Here is a 19,358-nt window from a genome sequence, read left to right as displayed (position 1 = left end):
CCAAGAACTGTATGATTTCACACCTAGCTGGGATATAAAACTAAGATTCACAGACATAGATAAAAGTGAAGTGGTTACCAGGGAGAGAGGGATAGGTAGGAGGAGACAAACAGGGACAAATGTAAATCCCATCTAAGTGGGATATCAACCTGAGACTCATGGACATAGATAAAAGTGAAATTGTTACCTGGGGGAGGTGTGAGGAGGATGGGAATTAACAGGGACAAATATACAGTGATGGAAAATGAGTTGACTTTGGGTGATGGGCACACAGCCCAATCACCAGTTCAAATGCTATAGAAATGTTCACCTGAAACCTGTGTACTCTTATTGCTCAATGTCACTCCATTAAATTTAATTTCAAAATAAAAATAAATTTTATATTTATCTCATCATTTTATCTCCACCTGACTATAATTTTAATCTCTCCTAATTACATTTTTCTTCCATTTTGAATGGCTAAGACTTTTAGTACAAGATCAAATGGAAGTAGTGTGAGCAGGTATCTTATTTTCCTTCCTTCTGTCAGGGAGAAACTTTTTAAAATTTTACCATATAAATTGTTTGTTGTATGCTTTTTAACCTATAGGTAATCTTTGTCAGATTAAGTTGGTACCTTATATTCATTATTTGGTGAGATTTAGATTTTTAAATCATGATAGGGGTAAAATTTTATTAAAACTTCATCTGCATTTATTAAACATACAATATTTTTTTCTTTTTTTATTAATGAGGTAAATTATACCTATTATTATGTTTTTTTATTTAACTAATCTTTTTTTATATTTATATATTTTTTTGTTTCTTTGTCTTCTGGATTGACTAAACACACTTTATTATTCTCCCTTTTTGGCTTTATTAAATTTTAGGTGGCATATATTTTATTATTTTCTCAGTATTTCTCCTAGAGATTATAGAATAACCCTTATTTTTTTTAGAGGGTAATATATTACCTTTACTATTTAACTGGCAATATTAGAACTCTAGAATATTTTGCATCCTATCTTAGTGTCATTATTGCTATGCATTCCCTTCTATTCATTCTTTAAATACTAAACACATTATTATTATTTCAATAGTCAATATTTATTAATATATACTCACATATTCACTTTTATTATACCTCATTCTTCTGAATTTCCAATTATTTATATGATATATATTATGTCCCTTGGTCTGAATGATATTCATTACTATATGTGAGTTCTGGATTATATACCTTTCTGTTTTTTATTTATATGAAAATGTATTTATTCCACCTTCATTTTCAAAAGATGTTCTCATTTCATTGCTGTTAATTTTTATGGAATTTTGGATATTGTGTATGAAAATTGTAAAAGTCTTAGTAATATTATTTTGTTCAAAGATAGTTCACTTGTTCTCACTCGATTAAGCAAAGTAAGAATATTTTACACAATCAAGTTATTTCCTATGTAAATTTGCGTTGCTGTTACCCACCACCCGCTTACTGAGATAAAATTGATGTATAAAAATTCTATATATTTAAGCTGTATAATATTATGTTTATATACATGTACACATTGTGAAATGATTGCCACAGATGATAAACATATCTATCACTTCACATACTTATCATTTGTATGTGTGAGAACACACCAATTCTCTTAAGAAATTTTAAGTAAGCAGTATAACATTATAAACTATAGTTACTGTGTTGTACATTACATCTCCAGAACTTATTCAGCTTGTATAAATAAAACTTTGTAACCTTTGACTAATATTACCCCATTTCCCTCAACATTCAGCCACTGGCAACTGCCATTCAATTCTCTGCTTGTAGCAATTTGATATTTTTAGATTCTCCATATAAATGAAATGATGTAGGATTTGTCTTTCCATGTCTGGCTTGTGCTAGGCAAAATATTTTCCAGAATTATCCATGTTGTCACAAATGTCAGGATTTCCTTCTTTCTCATGACCAAATAATGTTTATATATATTATTATATAATATATATATATATATATATATATATATATATATATATATCATTGTGTGTGTATGTGAGTGTATAACATCTTTTTTATCTTTTTATGTATTGATGAATACTTAGGTTGTTTCCATACTTTAACTGTTTTGAATAATTCTGTAATAAATATACTAATGTATATATCTCTTAGATATAATGATTTCATTTTTTTGGTATAGACCCTGAACTAAAATGCTGATCATATAATATTTTTATTTCTAATTATTTTTTTAATCCAGTGAGAGGAGGGGAAGCAGAGACAGACTCCCACATGTGCCTTGACCAGAAACAATCCAGCAAGCCCAATTTGGGGCAATGCTATACTCATCTGGGGCATTGTTCCATTGTTCAGCAACCGAGCTCTGCTTAGCACCTGAGGCAGAGGCCATGAAGCAATCTTCAGCGCCTTGGGCCAACTCTCCTCAATTGAGCCATGGCTACAGGAAGGGTAGAGAGAGAGAGAGAGAGAGGTGAGAAGGGGAAGGGTGGAGAAGTATATGGGCACTTCTCCTATGTGCCCTGACCAAGAATTGAACCTGGGACATTCACACACCAGGCCAATGTTCTACTACCCACTGTGCCAACCGGCCAGGTCCCTATTTTAAAATTTTGAGAAACCTTCGTACTGTTTTCTACAATGGCTGAACCAATTTGCATTCTCACCAGCAGTACACAATGGTTTCCCTCTCCTCATATTCTTTCCAACACTTGTTATTTCTTGTCATTTTGTTAATAGACATTCTAACAGGTTTCAGATGGTGATACTCAATGTGGTTTTATTTGCATTTCACTGATGATTAGTGATGTTGAGTACCTTTCCATAAAAGTATTGGCCATCTGTATATCTTCTCTTGAGAAATGTTTATTCAGGTCCTTTGCACATCTTTTATTTGGGTATTTGTTTTGTACTATTGAGTTGTTTGAGTTATTTATATATTTTGAATATTAACTACTTATCAACTGAATGGTTTGCAAATATTTTTTCCCATTCTGTAGGCATTCTATTTACTCTGCTAATGATTTCTTTAGTTGTGCAGAAGCTCTTTAGATTGATGACAAAACACTTGACTACATTTGCTTTTGTTGCTTATATCTTGGGAATTATAGCTAAAAATAATTGCTCTAGTCAATGTCATAAGCTTTTCCTATGCATTGTCTCATAGTATTATAGTTTCAGGTCTTACATTTAAGTCTTTAATCCATATGATTTGCCTTTTGTAAATAGTGTAAGATAAGGGTACAATTTTATTATTTTGCATGTGAATATCCAATTTTTCTAACACCATTTTTGAAGAAGAAATTGTGCTTTTTATATTACATTTTCTTGCTATCATGTTGAAGATCAGTTGACCATAATGTGTGGATTTATTTCTGGGCCCTCTACATACCAGTTTTAATGTCAATACCATATTGTTTTAATTACTGTAGTTTTTTTAATATTTTGAAATTGCAAAGTAAAATACTACCTATTTGGACAACCTATCATATAGTATTTAGAGAAATTTAAAATATCTAAATTAATGAGGGGCAATTTTATAGTCAGATTTAAAAGTTTGTTTTTAAAAGATGTCAGATTCACCCAAATTAATATAGAGTTTAAAATTACAATATATATTAAATCAAGATTTTAATAAAATTAAATATTTTGTTCAGATTATTTCATTTGTAAAAACTGAAGCCAAAATTAGCTAAGATTCCCTTAAGGAAGGACAATGTGACAAGACTTGTACTACATATTTGATTGCTTAATATAAAGTTATAGGACAGTTTAACACAGTGTTCTAGTATTGAAAGGACAGAGAAATAGATCAATGGAATAAAATTCAGATATTTAAGAGAACATGACTATAGGGTGGGATAAAAGTGGATTTACAGTTTTAAAACATAGAATTTATTCTTGTATTATTATTTATTAATTATTGTATTATTTTTCATACTAACAAATATAAACATATTTTTGCCCATTCTGCATATAGATATCTGCTGTAAGACAACAGGAGCACTACTGAGAAGTGTAAACTACTATGAGACAACTAGGCATTCTTATCTGAAAAAAGAAAAGAAAAAGAAAAGTGGAACTCCACACGCAAGATTCAGAAATAATTTCCATGTAAATAGAGACAAAAATATAAAAATCAAAACACTGAAGGATACAGAAGTTAAGGTGGATTGATACGTTTATGTCTACAGGGTATATAAATAATTTTAAAAGAACACAAAAAAACGCTAATCATAAATTTATCAAAATTAGTATTTGGTTCTAAAAATTTGGTAATAAAAAAATAAGATAAAGTCAGCCTGGCCAGGCAGTGGCGCAGTGGATAAAGCGTCGATCTGGAATACCGAGAACCCAGGTTCGAAACCCCAATGTCATTAGCTTGAGTTCAGGATCAACAGCTTGAGTGCGGGGTAACTGGCTTGAGTGTGGGATATAGACATGAGCCCAAAAGGCACTAGCTTGAAACCCAAGATGACTAGCTTGAGCCCAAGATTCTGACTTGAGCAAGGGGTAACAAGCTTGACAGGAGCCCCTCAGCCAAGGCACATATGAATAAGCAATTTATAAACAACTAAAGTGCCACTACTATGAGTTGATGGTTATCTTTCTTCCTTCCTATCTGTCTATCCCTGGCTCTATCTCTATCAATCTCTCTCTCTTGTGCTCATAAACACGTTATAAATAATATAATATAATATAATATAATATAATATAATATAATATAATATAATATAATATAATATAATATAATATAATATAATATAATATAATAATGTCTTTGACCAAAAGCTCACCAGCTTGAGCCCAAGGTCACTGGCTCAAGCAAGGGGTTACTTGGTCTGCTGAAGGCTCACGGTCAAGGCACGTATGAGAAAGCAATCAATGAACAACTAAGATGTTGCAATGCGCAATGAAAAACTAATGATTGATCCTTCTTATCTCTCCATTCCTGTCTGTCTGTCCCTGTCTATCCCTCTATCTGACTCTCTCTGTCTCTGTTAGAAAAAAAAAGACTTATAACCAGAAAATAAAATGAACTGCAACTTTAAAAATATAAACATACCCCTCAAAAGGCAGAAGATTTGTTAAAGAGGAAATTTAAATGTCTAATTAATAATTGAAAAATTGTTCAATTTCATGATTCATCATGGAAAAGCAACTTAAATTTCTTTTTAAGTGCAAATAAATTGCACTCGAAAGAATAAAATTAAATTTCAGGTATTTGTGTAAATGCAGAGAAATTCATGTCATTCCTCTGAGGGAATATAAATTCATAAAACTGCTTTGGAAAACAGTTTGATATTATCTAGTAATTTAAAAATATGCAAAACTTAGCAGTTCTCCTCCTAGGTATATATACCACAGGAATGTATTTATATGTGAACTCAGAGACATGTGCAAGAATATTCATAGCAGCGTTGATTATAAAAGCCCTAAACTGGAAAATAGCCAAATGTCCATTAGAAGGAAAAATGGTATATAAATCATGGTATATTCATAGACTGAAATACTTTATAACAATCACAAGAAAATGGAACTATAACTATATAAAATAATGTGGATTTATCTATTATGTATAATATTAACCAAGGGAAGCCAGACCTAAATTATACATAATAAGTACTTTTATTCACATAATGTTCAAAACTAGTAAAAACAAACCTATTTCATTTAGCTATGTATTCTTAACTAATACAACTACATGGGAAGTAAGGGGGTGATTATCTTGAACTTGAGGATAGTCGTTGCCTTGAGGAAAAAAATGGTATGTTATTGAGGTAGGTTTTTCAGGATACTCATAACATATGAGGATGCTAACTATATAATATTTTTTGTAGCTGTGCACTTATGGTTTACTTAATTATATGCATTTTTTTAAAATTCAATATAAAAAGAATTTTAAAAATTGTCAACATCCTTTATATTTGCATTTTTCCTTCATCAGTGTCCGATAATCAATTTTATTTTAAAATATGAGTAAATCTAAGTAGAGAAGTAAGGAGAAGAATGACAGCTATTAAAGAGATGTGTGGACAGTCCTCCTGGGAAGGGAAACGTGATGAGTACTCACTGCTTGTCCAGTTAGGGAGATCGTGTTGAACTAGCCTTGTAGAATTATTTGAAAATATTACATCTGTAACAGATGACAGAAATTTAATGATGTAGCACTCTTGTATTCTTCTCTAGGCAAAGGGCCATGTTACAGATGAGAAATTAATGACTAAGGTGACAAGTTATTGAGTAAAAGGTTAGGAATAGTGCTGAGTAGAAAACTGACAATAGCATTCTTTTTATTCATAGTCTAAATCCATCAAACTCTTCCTTCAATATATTTTTCTAGAATATACTAATTATAAGACACCGGGAACTGCAAAGACTCTCTCTGGCCACATAGTAATCCGCTATGTAAATGAACTAATCTACTGATGTTCAATTGGCTGCATCCAGATCTTGGCTATTGTACAATAAATAACACTACAATGAACATAGAGGTACATATATGATTTTGAATCAGTGTTTTGGGTTTCTTTGGATATATTTCCAGAAGTGGAATCACTGGGTCAAAAGGCAGTAAAAATGGAACTGCCTTTTGACCCAGCTATCCTTTTTTAAATTTTTAAGATAACTTCACACTGCTTTCAACAGTGGCTATACCATTTGCATTCCGACCAACAGGGTATGAGAGATCTTTTTCCACACCTTCATCAACACTTGTTTGTTGACATATTGATGATACCCGTTCTGACAGGTGTGGGATGATATACCATTGTGGTTTTAATTTTTATATCTTTGATGATAAGTAGTGTTGAGCATCTTTTTATATGTCTATTGGCCATCTGTATGTCTTCTTTTTTTTTTTGTAACAGAGACAGAGACAGACAGAGGGACAGATAGGTACAGACAGACAAGAAGGGAGAAAATGAGAAGCACCAATTCTTTGTTGCAGCATCTTAGTTGTTCAGTGATTGCTTTCTCATATGTGCCTTGTCCGAGGGGCTACAACAGACCAAGTGATCCTTTGCTCAAGCCAGCGACCTTGTGTTCAAGCTGGTGAGCCTTGCTCAAACTAGATGAGCCTGCGTTCAAGCTGACGACCTCAGGGTTTCGAACCTGGGTCCTCTGTGTCCCAGTCTGATACTCTATCCACTGCACCACTGCCTGGTCAGGCTGTATGTCTTCTTTAGAAAAGTAAATATTTGGGTTTATTGCCCATTTTTTTATTTTTTTTATTGCTTTATTTATTTTGACAGAGAGAGTCAGAGAGAGGTACTGATAGAGACAGACAGACAGGAAGGGAGAGAGATGAAAAGATGAATTCTTTGTTGTGGCATCTTAGTTGCGCAATGATTGCTTTCTCATAAGTGCCTAGACCAGGGCACTACAGCAGAGCAAGTGACCTCTTGCTCAAGTCAGAGACCTTGCACACAAGCTAGCAACCTTTAGCTTCCAGCCAGTGACTTTTGGGCTCAAACCAGCAACCGTGGGGTCTTGTCTATGATCCCCAGCTCAAGCCAGTGATCTCATACTCAAGCCGGATGAGCCCACACTCAAGCCGGTAACCTCGAGGTTTTGAACCTGGGTCCTCTGTGTCCCAGTCTGATGCTCTATTCACTGCACCACTGCCTTGTCAAACACTTTGCCCATTTTTCAATTGGATTGTTTGATTTTTGGTGTTGAGTTTTAGAAGTTCTTTATTGTGTATATTAATTTCTTATCAGATGTATCAACAAATATATTCTTCCATTCAGTGGGTTGTCTTTTCATTTTGTTGATGCTTTCCTTTGCTGTGCAAAATAATTTTAGTTTGATATAGTTCAATTTATTTATCTTTTTATTCATTTTTCTTGCCTGAGGAGCTATACCAGAAAAAATATTGCTATGAGAAATGTATGAGAATTTATAGCCTATGTTTTCTTCTAAGGTTTTTATAGTTTCATGTCTAATTTTTAAGTCTTTAATAGATTTTTGTTTATTCTTATGTATAGTATAAGAAAGTGATCTAGTTTTATTTTTTGTACATATCTGTCCAATTTTCCCAATATCATTTATTTAATAAACTGCTTTGACCTCATTGTATGTTTTTGCTTTCTTTGTCAAATATTAATTTATCATGTAGTTGTGGTTTGATTTCTGGGCTCTCTATTCTGTTCCATTGATCTATATGTTTGTTTTTATACCAGTACCATTTTGGTAAGTTATTTTTGAACATTGAGAAAAACATATGATATAAACCTTTTAATAACATCTTATTCCATTAACTTATGACATTATCTCTTAATTTACCACAGCTTCATACTGGAAAATGAGGGTTTCAGTACTTCTATATCAGTTCTTCCATCTCTTTATGTATTCATTTCCCCCTTCTCATTTCTGCCATTCACATTTTAAATTGCTAAGGTATTTTAGATTTATTGTGTTGCTAACATAACTGAGTGTTTCAAATATTGATTTTCTAAAGTTTAAAATTTTAAATCCATTAGCAACATTTATTCTAATATAATTATGTATCATCGATAGGCAAAAGAAATCAAACTCTAAGGCTACATGTCTTTACCCTCACTTCAATGTGTTGACCTTAAAAATTGAAGTATTTGTTTCTATTTTTTAATAAAATGTATATACCTTGTAAAAACGGTTTTATAAATTTTGAGAAATGCTATTTTAGGAAAAATTTCATGAAATTTTGTTTCACAAATAATATACTTTGAAAACTTCATTTCCCTGTGGTTTGAATTACTAAAGTTAATATGTATTTCCTGACTTAAAAAGAGAGAGAGAGACAAAAGAATTGCATTTGGGGGGTGAAATTGTAGCAGAATTTGGTTTGTAGTAGATTCTGAGCAAATGTTTAAATAAATACATTGTTTTACAGTTCCAATTTCTAGGTGTCTAAACATTTTAACTCCTGAAATAAGGTTCTATAGTAGTAAATGCTGCAGGTTGAATAAAATTTTTAAATAATTGCTGACCATATATATATATATATTATATTTTTTTCTGAAGTGAGAAGCAAGGAGGCAGAGAGACAGACTCTTGCATGCGCCCGATTGGTATCCACCCAGAATGCCCACCAGGGTGATGCCCTGGCATTCTGGGCCCTTGCTTCACTGCAACCGGAGCCATTCTAGAGTTTGAGGTGGAGGCCACTGAGCCAGCCACAGCACCCGGGCCAACTTTGCTCCAATGGAGCCTTACCTGCAGGAGGGGAAGAGAAAGACGGAGAGAAGGGGAAGGGTGAAGAAGCAGATGGGTGTTTCTCCTGTGTGCCCTGACAGGAATTGAACCTGGGACTTCCATACACCAGGCTGATGCTCTACCACTGAGCCAACTGGTCAGGGATGCTGATATACTTTTAATATAAGGAGAGTAAAAAAAACTACCTTGACTTTTTTTATATCCAAGATTTTAAGTACATTACTTAAACCCCAAAGAACAACTAGATTAAAAATCTGAATTTATCACAATATGAAATTATTTGAGCACAAATTTAGAAACACAGAATTGTCTAATTAAAATAAGTTACAGAGACTTTCTAATCACTGAATACACATGAAAATTAAAGCTAAATTTAAAAAAACATTGTAACTCTTTCAGGTATATCAAATTATTAATATTTTTTTGTATAAATATTCTCTTGATCTTCAAACCAGGCATAATTGATATAGGAGCCAGATAGCAGCTATTATGAAAGAGAATGGTGTATATAATTTTCTTTTTTATTTTTATGAAATGTATTTTTAAATTTTTAATTTTTAATTTTTTATTTTCTTTTGTTTTGGTGCATGTGCGAGAGAAAGAAAACTAGAGAAAGAACAAGAGATAGGGACAGACAGACAGGAAGGGAGAAAGATGAGAAGCATCAATTTGTGATTGTGTCACTTTAACTGTTCATTGATTGCTTTCTCATATGTGCCTTCACCAGGAGGCTCCAACTGAGCCAATGACCTCTTGCTCTAGCCAGCGATCTTAGGCTCAAGCCAGCCATCTTGGGCTTCAAACCTGAGACCTTTGGGCTCAAGCCAGTGACCATGGAGTCATCTCTATCTTCCCACACTCAAGCCAGCAACCCTGCACTCAAGCTGGTGAGCCGCTCAAACTGGATATGAGCCTGCACTCAAGCTGGTGACCTCACAGTTTTGAACTAGGGTCCTCAGAGTCCCAGCTCAATGCTCTATCCACTGTGTAATCACTTGGTCAGACTTATTTTTTAAATTTATTTATTGATTTTAGAGAGAGAGAGAGAGAGAGACTGAAACATCAGCCTGTTCCTGTATGTGCCTTGACCGTGGATTGTACGGTCAACCTCTGTGCTTTGGGATAATATAGTACCCTAACCAACCGAGCTATCTGGCCAGGGCTATATTTTTTAATTATTGATGGTTTAAAAAATTAATAAAATATCTAATAAATAGAATTTGTTATAAAAGGGACATTAATGTCAATACCACCTTTTACATACATACACACACAAAATTCTGAAGGGAATTATAGAAAGACAAAGCATTCCTTTTAAGATTATTCTATGGACATGCTTTCTAATCAGTAGCAAGATTGTGGTCCTGGATCAAACAACACTTTGAGTCCCTGTGTAATGAAGATGGGATCACTACACAGATAGGAGGAGTATAAAGAGTGATCTTGTCATATTATATTTGTAATTAATGGGAAAATTAATAAATGCCCATAAAATATATGATGAATGTCCAAAAATTATTTTCTATGTGACATGGGATACTTCTATAATCAGCATAATTTTCCTTTCATACTGTATATTTTAAAGAATTTCAACTATTCTGATATCTTCTGGATTGCTTTCATCGTCATAAGTGCAATCTATCTTATGACATTTTAACTGACTTAACACATTGCTAAAGCAGGACATAGAAGAATAAGCTAGATATATCTATAATTGATATCATTCATTAGAAGAAATTTTTAGTTAAAACTTGGGGTATTTAGAAACAGAAAAGTAAACCCTAGGAGGATAAGAAAGAACAGAAACCATATGATGCGGTTAGAAGAAATGGAAGCAATGTAAATTCACCATGGAAAACACTTATATTCTAACATCCTTTATCATAAAATTGTGTGATATATGCTCTCATTCACCAATCCCAGTGGGTGTTCCAGGCACAGCAGGCACTCAATAACAGTTGTTGACAGGCTGGTAACAATCTTCAAAACTTTAGCATCCATTTAGCAGGTCAAATTGAGTACTTATCTCTAAATATTACACTAGTTTCTAGTTAAGATTGAATGTTCCATTCAACTATTCAAAAGAAATAACAGTTGCAACAATTCCCTAAGGAAATATTTCTTCACACTAGTGAGTTTTTCCTGGCCTTATTTTATTTTATTCTATCAGACAGTTATAGACTATAAGGGAGTTCTTCAGTGGATAAGTACTTTATGTAGTTGTGAATACCTAAGAGATGCTTCTATACATAATTCAATTTATAAAATTAATTACAAAATTTTTAACCAAAGCTTTGACTGAAATTATGAAAAATATTAAAAATTTCTGGGAGAAAATTTGATATACTTTAGATCAAACATTTATCATTACTGCATTCTGACAGACAAAATCTATATCTACATAAAATAGAAAATTTAAGTTTCAGATCTTTAAATACTGTGAGATTTTCTAAATCATCACAATCACAGAAACACCTGTGCAGAATAGTGTCCTGTTAATTTTACATATAATCTGTAGAGTGTTCATTTATCCTATGTACTTCTTTTCTTTTATGTTAGGTAATATATCGGTTTACTACAGGCAACAGAATTTATAAGACCACTGCATACATTTCTGATACAAAAGTACCTTATTGCTGGCAGGGATTTAGGGAATTTTCTTCCAGGACTTCTCTTAAAAGGAGAACTGTTAAAATACAAGGAAGCTGAAATCTAGTACCACCAGCCACCATTGAATTGGTATTTCATAAAATCTGGTAATCCCAACACTCTTCTGATACTGTAGTATTATGGTAAGAAATAGCCATAATAATAACTCATACTGGATGTTACTGTCAGCTTCTGCTATGTAACAAATCATCCCAAAAACTCAAAGGTTAAAAGTATTTATTACCTCACAACTCTATGGGTTTTAAGTATAAGCTTGTTTTACTCTTGATAATTCTTGGGCTTACACATTCACCAACAGTCATCAAGGGGACAGTTTATCTAAAGTGAGGTAACTCACGGGTCTGAAAGTAGTGATTGCTATCATCTGGAGTTGTGCACAGCAGGCAAACTTGGCCTTATTTCTATAATGGTGGTTACAGTTTTACAAGAAAAAGCAAAGTAAGGCAAATGACAAAGCATAATCACTTTTCAAATCTCCCCCTGTGTCACAAATATTGTTGTCCTATTGTCCAAAACAAGTCATGTAGCCAAGGCAAGTGTAAATGGACTTCAGTCTTTCCAAGAACATGATATTAACAATTGTAGATAGCTCAGAGCTGTTACTATTACAATCCATAAACCTGGGATAATGGTTTGTTAATAAAATACAAACAAATCAGATCTTTCATTGCCTTCTTTGAGCCAAATTAAACATTAGTTAATACACGAATGTTTCTTAATTCATTTATTAATGCATTCAAATATTAACTTATTAAATTCATGGTAAATGTAGAATGAAAACATGACTTAGCATCAAGTATCATAGTAAGACAAGCTTTCTATTCTTTTCTTCCTCATTCTAATTTAAATATTTGGATCTAAATGCTTAAGTGTGCAGCAAAGAAAAAAGCAGTATAGTCCTCAAGTGGCACTCTGAATCCACACACAGCCATAAGAAAATTAGAACAGGGAGACTCGGGAGAAAACACAAGAAAAAGAATTGTGAAAGGCAGAACAAAAAATGTCACCTTAACTTTAATACACAATAACCATGCACCCTTTTAGCTGTGACCCTATCCTACTGGAAAATTCTCTTCACATAAAAAGAAGCACAGAAGAGGATAAAGTGGGGCTACGTTTGAGAGAGAGAGAGAAAAAATTCTACTTAAAAATAACCTTATAATTAATAGAATTTGAAATGATAAAACCCAATGCTGCATATACATCCTGCTGAGGTAAAATAGTAAAACGTGTGAAATGCAGTGATGACACACACAAAGGATGAGGAAAATGTTACCATATACCAATAATTCCACACCTAAGGAATTATCCTTGGGAAATTATTCAACACAATGTTCTCCATTAATAATAAACCATAAAGCAAATTTGGAGAAATGGTTTAAATTATTATTTAATACAATGTTAATTAGGTGCCATTAAAATACTACTTAAAAAGATGTCCTAAGAGAAATTATTTAACATGTAAGTAACTGAATGAAAATGTTAGTATGCTTTATATACAAACAATTACATATATGTGTGTAAAAAAAGATGTAAGTCTGTGTTCAAGTGGTTGACTTCATGGATATTTACTTTAAAAAAGAAAGTATCTCTATGTATTAAATTTAACATACAATAACACTTCTTAAAATAACTATATTCTGATTCACTAACTAAAATCATTAAAACAATCTACCAATTGTTTCAATACAATGTCATTGGCTTTGGCCTATGCACTGACAGATTACATAGCATAATAGGTCAATCTGTGAAGGTTTATATGTCCTCTTGGTAAACAGTTACCCAAAAGTAAAGTAGAAAACAGAAGGAATTATAATTATATATAAAAAAAACTTCCAGTAAACTAAATCAAGCTAACATGCTTATTTAATATGAATAACCAGAATAATTCATTTAATAGTTTACTTTTCATATACACACAGTCTTAAACTATACTCAATGCTTTATTTATATTAGGCATGGTATTTCTATATAAAATATGTTTCTCAAATACCATTAAGTAAATTTCATTTTGACTTTCAAACCAAATTACTAGTATTTCTAGAATATCCATCCCCTTCGCCCTACTACAGAATTACTCAAAAAGTAACTTTGAGTTATCAAGCTTAGGATATCGAAATGGAAATTTAGATATAGGCTGTTTTCTGCTCAGTTAGGAAGCATGCTATTGCAATTGAATGCTCAGCAGCAAATACTTCTTGAGCCTGAAGGCCTTTCAAATTTTTGTTAAGCAACTCGCGTAAATGATTAAAGCATATGGCAGTGCTGCTTTTCCTTTTTTCCATAAATAAAAGAAATGCTAGTACAGTACTATTTAACTTGGACCAGAAGCATAATGCTGATCTGACTGCAAAATGCCAGTGTCATTTATGAAGTTTAAGATAGATATTCTAGAAGAGTGTTGTAATTTTTTTTTTAATTGTAAAGAAACATTGGGCAAATATTTCCATGATGAAAACAAAGAAATTGGAGTATTTAAGAAAAAATAATGTTAATTTACAATTTGATTTTAAAAACATACAAAGGCCTGACTTGTGGTGGCGCAGTGGATAAAGCGTCAACCTGGAAACACTGAGGTTGCCGGTTCAAAACCCTGGCTTGCCTGGTCAAGGCACATATGGGAGGTGATGCTTCCTGCTCCTCCCCCTTCTCTCTCTCTCTCATTCTCTCTCTCTCTCTCTCTCTCTCTCTCTCTCTCTCGCCCCCCCTCCTCTCTAAAATGAATAAATAAATAAAAATTTAAAAAAAACCATACAAAAATTATTTAGCACGGTATGTATTTATGTCTCAGAAGGAGAAATGAAATTAAAACTGAGCAAAATGACTGAGAAAGTTACTAAGCTGTGGTATAAATTTCAGAAGCAGCTTTCTTATCTTCTGTGTAGATTGTGAGAATTATCTAAATGCTAAAAAATTAGACTTGCCAATACAACTATCAGAATTTTAATGTTTTATGATTCCTGATATTGTACTAACTTCTGAGAAAATTCAGAGAATATAAATAACAACTCATTCAACTTAGCATGATATAAACAACAACAAAGAAAGTGACACAAATGTCAGTTTTATAATATAAATATCTAATTTGTTAAGAAAGTGAAATGAAAAACAATTGAAATAATAAAAATTTGATAGTTTATGTACTAAATCTTACTCATTGTATATTTGGGAAATCTTCCATTATTTGGATGCAAAGCATGATTTGAATTACAGTTCTGACCTGTTAGTCTCTATTGTCTTCTTTATTTATAAATCTTATTTTTAAATTACCCCCAATTTTTTTAGAAATCTCATGTTTTTGAAATATATTCCTTAACTTTAAATTAATCAGAGTTATTTGGCTTTGTCTCAAAAACCATGAATTTGAAAACATTATGTCAGAGTAGGTTGTAGAGAACAGGCTTGAAATCTAGGGCTGGCCTAGGAGAGAATGAAAAGTTGATCAAGTTAGTATTAAGAAAACAATGCAATTGTTTCTGATTTCCTCCACTTACAGTGGATTTGGCATCCTATAAATTGCAAGGTAAAACAGTTAATAACATTATCTCTACTGAACTATGAAGACCAAGCTATGAGGATGAATGGGAGAGAATTGCCTCTACTGTTAGAGGATCTATAATCCCTATGGAGTGATAGGCTTGAAATTAGTAGTGTAGACAGTTTACAGAAATAAAATAACAAGTTGAATCTCTCTGGTTCCTGCTAGTCAACCTGACAATAACATTTCAACATTCACCATGAGAAAAGTAGGCTCTGGATAAGACCTAGGCCTGCAGCACATTAGCATGGAAATAAGTTTTGTTTTGTAAACCTTGTAAACCGCTGAGAGTCTGAGATTGTTATGCAGCATTATTTGGCTATAGCTGGATAATTCAACATTGGATCTGGTAGTTTGAAATCATGTGGTTATTTTGCTATGCTGTTTCAGTGGAGTGTCTGGAACAAAATCCTGATTCGAATGGATTAAAAAAATACTGGAAGGAAAATACAGAAAGCATGTGCAGCAAACTCTTTTGAAAAAAAATATTTAAGTGGAGAGAAAAACAATAGTATGAATTGGAATATGAACATAGAGTAAAAAGATTCCTTCCTTCCTTCCTTCCTTCCTTCCTTCCTTCCTTCCTTCCTTCCTTCCTTCCTTCCTTCTTTTTTTAAAAAAAGGTATAATATTTGGTTATCTTTCAAATTTATTTTTGAACAATACTCTTGCTTCTTAAGCAAGGTTACATCACAGGTAATATCAGAAGAATAAAAGTGTTTTATTGATTTGGTCTGCTTCAGGTAAAACTTAGCCCCGGAGATGAGGGAAATTCCTAAGACTCAGAACTCTGTTGTATCAATAGCATCATAATCGATGCAATTGTTTTTGATTTCCTCCACTTACAGCAGAATAAATAGAAAGCTGCAAGGGAGAAAAAATTCCCTTGTAACCAACTTTCTCTTTATATCTTTCTTAGGAATATCTTAAAACTAGAGCCAAGATTATTGGAGCATAAGTATACTAAGAGGTTTAATTAACAGAACATCGCATTTCATACATATATCAACTATTAAATACATGCATAGAATATAAACACAGAAATTACGGACAACCTTGTTTAATAAAATCCATTTGCCAGACATACTAAAATGAAGTGTTTACCTTTTCTTGAGAGAACAGTCAACGTCTGTGAGAATTTGCAGATGTTGATTCTCCATAGTGCTCAGAATTCCTGTTTTATTGGCACTACACAAATTTAAAATAAGAACAACTACAAAAATATTCTCCATTTGCCTTATACTACCTCTGACTCCCTCTCCTTAACCGTGTGAAGATCTGCTCTCCAAAACATTTCACTCTGGACAGACCATAAGGACGAAATGTAAGGTTGCATTTTAGAAGCTTATGGAAGAACCTTGGGCTCCCAGAATGGTGACAGGGTCTGAGCCCTTTCATGGAGCTTTCACCAAAACTAGGTGTACGGCCAATAGCCACGGCTGCCGTCGGGGCCAGGCAGGTACAGGTTCCTATTAGATTTGGTCAGAGAGTAAAGAAACTGCAGAGTCAAAAACTGGTGGGCCATCTGTTTATCCTAGCCTTGCACCCAGCTGGTGAGTAAAAAACACACAGGGCACTAAAACCCACTCACACATTCTCTGGTTCCAGAACCAGGAGAATCTTCTCCAAGTTTTCCTAGAATCAAAGGCCCACCACCAGCCTCAGTCCCTTCTGGTTCTCCATCTCCTTCTCTCTTCTTATCTCTGCACAAACTGGCTTCTCCTTCAGCACCTGGTCATCTTGCCTTGCCTTCTCTGCAAAAATATGGTTTCCTTCTTCTTCCTTCTTCTTCTTCTTCTTAAAAATTTTTGGTGCAAAAATCCCTCCTCCAGAATATATTAGCATAACAATGGCCCTTCCCAAGCAGAAAGGTAATTGGCAGTTTCACCTGGGCAGAACCATTCACATAAGCAGCGTCATTTATAACAAAGTGAGCATGAAAATCACATTTTACAAACTTATTTGCCTAATATTCCACCCCTTTTGCTCACTTTGCAATCCACAATCCACACCACAGTATTCCTGTGCAGGGAATTAGGCACATCACACAAATTACAGCAACAGCACAAGTTATACAATTTTAACAATTACAAAGATACCCTTCACTGTGTCTCTGAGCACTTTGCCTAAAGCACAAAATGTCTTCGGAGCTTCTCTCCAACTAGATGAAAAGGTTACCGGTTGCAGGGGTCCTCTACCAGTCCTTCCTCCCCCACAGTCTATCAGGGTTTTTTACATTGTCCAAAAGCTGTAAGTCCATCCAACATGGAAGCTGTTGCCCTCTCTAGTCATAGTCCAGGAATTAGTCCACGCACATGGGGCCTCAGGCCTCCCCCCTCATCCCTGCCATCCTGTTTCAAGGAGGAGCATGTGGCAATGCGGCCAGCATTTCCACCTTTGCTCCAAAGTACACACTGCCATCCACCCTTTTGTCCCACAAACCTATCAGGGGCTTAATAGGTACTCCTTGCTGCTGGGCTATTACCTTCTGGAGTCTGCAGATTGCAACTCCAGCCCAATTTTCCTCATCCTCAGAACAAGAGCTGGAATGCCAGCTCCCACTGATTCAGATTCACTTTACTGGCACAGCTCTATCTTAGGCTCCTGCGGCTGTTGGTTCTTGGCAACTTCCAGGTTAAACTGCAACTCACACACCTGTAATTCCTTTTCCAGAGACTGTTCCATTTGCAGGTGCAACACGCAAACCTGCTCGGCCTCCTTCTCCAGCTCTTGTCAAGCTCCAGGATTTGCACCTCTTTCTCCCATGGTCTTTCCAACTTCTTCCACTGCTCGGTTTGCAGGCCTTGGCAGCCTCTTGCACAGAGCTCTCTGTTTCCTCTTGCAGGGCTGTAAAAATCAGCCAGCCAATGGTCCCCAAAAGGACAGCCATGGGGAACCATAACAGCAACCAGTCCTCTACCCCACCGCTCAAGGTTGATGGCAGCTCCATACAGTTCTGATCCAAATCCTGCTGACTATGCCAAATGTATGGACAGTAGCCGTGGCTGCCATCGTGGCCATGCAGGTGCAGGTTCCCATTAGATTTGGTCAAACGGTAAAGAAACTGTGGAGCGGAAAACTGGTGGGCCACTTCTTTATTCTAGCCTAGCACCCAGCCGGCGAGTAAAAAACACACAGGGCACTAAAACTCACTCACATATTCTCTGGTTTCACAACCAGGAGAATCTTCTCTTACTTTTCCTAGAATCAAAGGCCCATCACCAGCTTCAGTCCCCTCTGGTTCCCCATCATCTTTTCTCTTCTCATCTCTGCACAAACTGGCTACTCCTTCGGTACCCGATCATCTTGCTTTGCCTTCTCTGCAAAAATATGGCTTCCTTCTTCTTCCTTCTTCTTCTTTTTAAAAACTTTTCGGTGCAAAAACCCCTCCTCCAGAAACATTAGCATAACAAAGGGCTTCCCAAGCAGAAAGGTAATTGACAGTTTCACCTGGGCAGCATCATTCACATAGGCAGTGCCATTTATAACAAAGTGAGCATAAAAATCACATTTAACAAACTTATTTGCCTAACACTAGTGAAATCACCTAAGCATGACAATTACAAATATCTTTCCTAGGGAATTTATCCATTGGGTTTAAAGCTTGTTGGATTATTTCTCTCTATCACTCTACTGCTTTTGTTCTTGAGAAAAGAGGGTCTCCGAATCTTTCTTATGTTATCCTGATGTTCAAATATGAGAAACATTGAAATGGAAATAATATCAGCTACCACATCTGTCTCACAGAGTCATTTTGAGGACCAGGAAATTTCTAAATGGACAGCAGGCCAGGCAACCATTTGTGGGGTTTTTTTTTATTATTATTATTTTTCTGAAGCTGGAAATGGGGAGAGACAGTCAGACAGACTCCCGCATGCTCCCTACTGGGATCCACCCGGCATGCCCACCAGGGGCTATGCTCTGCCCACCAGGGGGCGATGCTCTGCCCCTCTGGGGCGTCGCTCT

Source organism: Saccopteryx leptura, chromosome 9 (genome assembly GCF_036850995.1).
Source record: "Saccopteryx leptura isolate mSacLep1 chromosome 9, mSacLep1_pri_phased_curated, whole genome shotgun sequence".
Taxonomy (NCBI): domain Eukaryota; kingdom Metazoa; phylum Chordata; class Mammalia; order Chiroptera; family Emballonuridae; genus Saccopteryx; species Saccopteryx leptura.
This window is presented reverse-complemented; position numbering follows the sequence as displayed.